The sequence below is a fragment of the Semicossyphus pulcher genome, unplaced genomic scaffold (assembly GCF_022749685.1).
Source record: "Semicossyphus pulcher isolate SPU_LCO1_2020_fin unplaced genomic scaffold, fSemPul1.0.p SCAF_2, whole genome shotgun sequence".
NCBI classification, from domain to species: Eukaryota; Metazoa; Chordata; class Actinopteri; order Labriformes; family Labridae; genus Semicossyphus; species Semicossyphus pulcher.
The window spans coordinates 31,694,901-31,700,557 of record NW_027211693.1 but is presented as its reverse complement, the minus strand read 5'-3'; positions in this window follow the sequence as shown (position 1 = coordinate 31,700,557).

Genomic DNA, 5,657 nt, shown 5'->3' with positions numbered 1-5,657 from the left:
AGGAGGTACATTTATTACCATACACAAACATAACTACCTGTGGCACCATAATGCTTAATGCTGTGCCTCATGCGTAAATGTTCACAGTGTGCCTCTTTTCATGTTCGTTTCTGCTGGGCAGTGGGATCGCTTCAGTGGCGTTAACATCAATCTTCAACATGTATCGTACAGTAACCTTTGTTTTTTTTGCGTGTTCAAGGACACAGTGGAAAGAAATAAGCTAAATAAGCCGGTCGGGGTCCAGTTTATATAAGAACTGATGACTGCACCGGGCTCTTAAAGGGAATGACAGCTGAAACTCTGATTGGTTTGATTAATGTTATACTGAAAACACGCCTATGAATAATCCAGGGATTTAAGCCAATTCAAGCCTTGCACCTCCGTCTGAGCCCAGATTGTGCGCCGTCTAACTAGCAAAAGTGCGTCTGACACACCCTGAATCACTTAGACGCATGTGCTTTAGAGTGTGCACCTTCCGCCATCTAAATAGGGCCCTAAAGTTTCCCCGGCTGCCAGTGATCCCTCTCTGGTGTATACATCCTCTAATGTCCTTCATGACTTTCAGCTTGTGTCCCTGTCCCACATTTGTGACAGTCTTGCACAAGTCCATCCACAGCCCCCTGGATATTATTCCTACATACTTTTATTATGAAGTACTGGACTCTTGTTCAATATTCCCATTAGTAGCAGTCTTTGGAGTGGAACCACCCCTTTGTTTTGTGTCCATTATCTTCTTTTAAAACCAAACCTTAACTAATCAGAGCGAGACAATTTCAGTCCCATCTCCATATTCATCCTTTCCTAAGTGCAGGAGAGACTACATAAGGCAACTGTTTTATTCAGCAACATCATGAAGATATTGTAATCAGGCTTCAGATCGCCTCACAACACAGAATCTACCTTCCTCCACCTGTCAAATTATCTACTGTTGTCTTACGCCTGTGGGAAATGTGCTATTTAAATTCTTTTAGGCTTAAAATCACAACATTGTGTTTAATTTAACCAACTTCAGTACACTGCCATCAAGGGGTTTGCTTCCTACACACTGAATATACCTTACTATGTCCACGACAGGGCACCCTAAAGATTCACCAAGTTAAAGTCATGGCAATACAAGGCAAAGCTATAAAGAATACAACTGTAGGAGCCACATATGTAAGTTTTGTTTGATTTTCTGTTTGATAGTTTTGATCATTATTATTGATTATTTACTAGCGATTTATTATTGGTGTTGGGCATGTTCACCGGAACTGATTATATTGGTTGCACACACCTTTCACTTCTGGGTTTTGGCATTGACGGAGAGGGCATGACATGTTAAGAAGTGGTCCAGTTAATGTTCTGTCCCTGCTGCTGTCAGCCTGTTGGACCCTGTTACACATAAACTGAAAACTGTAACATGGCCAATTTATGCTATTGAGAAGTCCTACTGTACAATTTACTGTAGTGAGGCCACTTATTATGAGTGCATCTCTCTATATTCAGTTTACTGTCACTCAGAAGCAGCAGTATACTGAACGTATAGCTCTAACTGCAGGTGATACAAAGCTGGTTTGACTGTATTTTACTGCATTATTATACTCTGCATTTATGTCTTGGCCTGCATGAGTCAGCAGGCATCCAGGTGATTATTGTCTTGAAACGACTGACATGTGACATCTCTTTGACACTTAATTATAGCCACTTGTCGAAAGAAATATATAGTACATTATTCTTACATGGTCATTACAGCCAGCGCTATGTAGCTATTAAAAATGCTGCTTTGGCCTTAAAGCTGTTCATCTCCTCTTTCTGTTTATTTATTATCACATACAGTATATCTCCTGTTACTGCATCAGAGAGCTATCATGATGATGTCGACATGATCACAGCCGTTTCACTCTCAGCCGGTTGGTCACATGGTCACCAAGCATGAAGCTTATATCACAGTAGTTGTCCAGGGTCCATCTATGTCACATGCATCACTAATCATCGCATCATCATGGCCTCCTCAGGCCGGTATGGATCAAGCTACAGACTCTCAGTCCAACTCATTTCATCTTTCAGACAGTACTCACCGTAATGTTGTGGTAAATGCACTTAACATTCATTATGTTCCGGGCAGCAGTGTCATGAGTTATCATGTTTAGTTTTTTGTTTCATTTTTCTGTGTTCTTGTTATGATTTAGTCTTGTTTATTTAAGTATTTTATTTGTGTTTCATTGTTTAGAGATCATTTCCTGTTTTACTTTGACACCTTGTCTCTTGTGATGATCCTCTTCCTGCCTTTGTGTGTTTCCTGCTTGTTTGATTATGTGCCCTGCCCTTATTGTTGTCACCTGCCTCTTGATTGTCTCAACCTGTGCCTAATGAGCGAAAGCTCACAAGTTTTAGTCTTTGTGCTCCCCTGTCTCAGTGTCAGGTCATCGTTTGACGCATGTCCTCCGTTGTGATACTTGTGTTTGCCTGTGGATTACTTTGGATTTTATTACCTGGACCCTTGTGTTGTTACCTTGTGGCTCCTTGTGTTTTCTTTTTAAATAAGAACTTTGATTTTACGCGCAGGTGAGCACAGTAAGCCTTTTGTTTTGCACCTGGGTCCTCTACCTTTTTGTCAACATTGAATCATGATAAACAGTAGTTTGATGGCAGGAGGAATCTTGAATGTTGTTGCACATATCTCTCGACTATTACTAATATCCATTAAATATCCAATAATCAGAGTAACTCAAATCCATCCACTGAGCCTGAATACACTAAAGTGCATCCAGATGCCATGTTATATAAAATATAACTATATCTCCCCTCTTAAGGATAGGGTCACACTCAGGTGAGTGTCTTCCAAAGTTATGTTGCTTATTGTATTACATCCCACATGTGTTGTTACTTTGTGTAGGACAGGAAAAGTCAAACAAAGGGGAGATTTGGCACGATTAAAAGTAAGCTTTACACAATTTTATTCAATAATAGATTACAAAAGTGAAAATGTTTGAATGAGAGCTTCAAAGTGTTTTTATTCAAACACTCAGACAATGGAAGCAGACAGGTTATTAAAAAATCTCAGGGTCGTCGTCAAACATTCGCAGTGTTGTGGATTTTACACCCTGACAGGAATGGTTAAATTTAACTCCATGGTGCAACACAGCTAATGAGTTATTGTAGCTTCTCCAGTGAGGATACAGCCACACTGTAAAAAACTATTACTCATGTTAACTTGTGAGTCACTGTCAGTTTAATGAAAGTCAGTGTAAATGTTGTGATAACTCATCTCAACTGTTAAGTTTAAACATAACAAATAAACAAATATTGAGCCAAATACAAATAATAAATAATTCAGTTTATTTCAGTTATATGAAGTGGCAGCACAGTGCAGTGGTTAGTACCTTTGCCTCACAGTCAAATGGCAAGAAGGTCCCTGGGTTGCATCCTGGATCGGCAATGGATAATATAGTGGCAACTAAATTCTAAACACAAGTTAAGTTACAAGTTAATATTGTCAGTGTAATAAAGTGTAATAAGTGTATGAATCAATACAAATGTATCTTAACTTATCTTCTCAAATTCAGCAAACTAAAACTTTGAAGGCAGCCTGAACACTAACTTTTAGTTCAAACACTAGTTTGTGTGTTTTATACAGTGCTGCTGTTGGTTAATCACACAGATATGTTTGTTAAAGGTGCTATATGTCATTTTCAGAAAATCCTCATTCCTAGCAACACAGTCGGCCGTTGAGGGAACTGCAGTAAACCTTCTTGTACGTGCTCGCACACTCACATGCATGAATGAGCATCCGGGGTTTTTGGCGAAGACATATGAAACTGAGCATGCTCAGTCTCGGAACTCACCGGCTGTTTACTCACTGACGAGTCGTGTTCATTGACCGTTGTCATGTTGACCGCCATCATGTTGTCCAAAATCAACAGTTTGTCATAATACCTAACTTAGTGTTAGGTGCCGAAGTTATTTGTCAAGCTAGACTGACAGCACTGACATACACACTCAGATAGTATTTTGGTTGTCATAACATTAGTGAGCATGCTAAGGTTAGCTACCTAGCACTAACATAACTATTCTGCATGGATCTGGCATTGTGCTTCGTAACCAAACAGCAAATTACTCAATTACCAGCCAGATCAGCTCCCGGGAGTCTGCATGAGTTAGCTGATGTTATCTACTTGGCAGTGTTTTGCTACGTTGCCTACCTGGCAAATCGTCTTCGATGGCAGACAAGCTAACGGTAGCTTGTTGCCAGCTTACAGCTAGCTGGCTAACCTTAGCCTTGGCAGGAAATGCAATGATATTGGCTAATAGAAAACAATCGGTAGTTACACATATGCTTTCTTCTGCTACATAATTTACTGTTGGCCAAAATCAACACCGTATGTCATGTTAGCTGGCGAAGTTATTTGTCAAGCTAGATAGCTGACATAGACACTCAGATAGTATTTTGGTAGTCATAACGTTAGGGAGCATGCAAAGGTTAGCCAACTAGCTCTAACATAACGACACTGCATGACTCTGGCATTGTGCTTCGTAACCAAACCGCAAATCATCACAAGCATCAGCGGACATTAGCCAGGCAGGGCAGGACGGCTGGAGAGAGCTGGGATGAAGCACTTGTGCTGTGAGAGAAAAAACACTTCACCCGGTGAGACAACGCCGCACACAGGTTTTGTTTCTATGGCAACTATAAGTTATGAGTCTGTATTGATCCCCAAAAGCAATCGAAGGTCTCCACGATTCACATGCCCTGCCGATGTTGACTCTAGTTTTCCCCCTGACGTTGATCACATTCCTGTTTGGTCAGACGGGCTTCACTAGATAAAACTTTGTTTTGCTTTTATTCTTGTGTGTAGTTTGTGTTGGTGTTGTTGTGGGTGCTGTCGTTTTTATTGGCATAATACATCTCCATTTCACAGCGTGCGTTGTCTTGTATCTCGCACTATGTTGACTGTAGTGGCGCAGAATGAGCTCTCAGCAGAGGTACTCAAGAACGTGCAGATACGTCACATCCTCTTGTTTTGAGTGCTTTACATAAAAATCTCTGAGGAAGTTGGGGAAGGTCTTAATTTATCAGTTCTTTACTATCCCTTCACACATTGGCAATAAAACATTTTGAATTGATGAATACATGTAAAATCTTACATACAGCCCTTTTAAAGTTCACTTTGTTAAAAAAGCAATCCTTTCATAGGTGTGACCAGATATTAATCTGGTGTTTCCTGCAATCTCATGGTTTATTGTGAACACACTTCAGACTCAAATCCTGTCGAAACATTGGGTTTGTAGAGTGGAGTTAAGAAAAAGGTGCAATCAATGTCTCAGTTTCCTGTCATGAACTCGGGTCCATGTGTAGCTGACCTTGGATTTTTTCTTTAACCACGATGCAGAGGAGAAAAAGGATGGATTCAAATCATATTTTTAATTAAAAGAGACATGTGTATGATGGTTTTATTTTGCTGTTTTTTTGCTTATGTTTTGGGACTAAATGTGATTCTAAGCTTTCATCTGTTCAGGGCCGAGGCTCATTGCCTCAGGCTTGCTTTGCACTAACGGCATCAGAGCAGCAATGGTACAACCAGTGACCCTGAATGTGTGTGGTTGTGCGTCTGCAACTTGTGTATATTTTTGAAATAAGCATCTGCCCATCTGTGTGTGTTAGGTATGTGGGTTTGTGT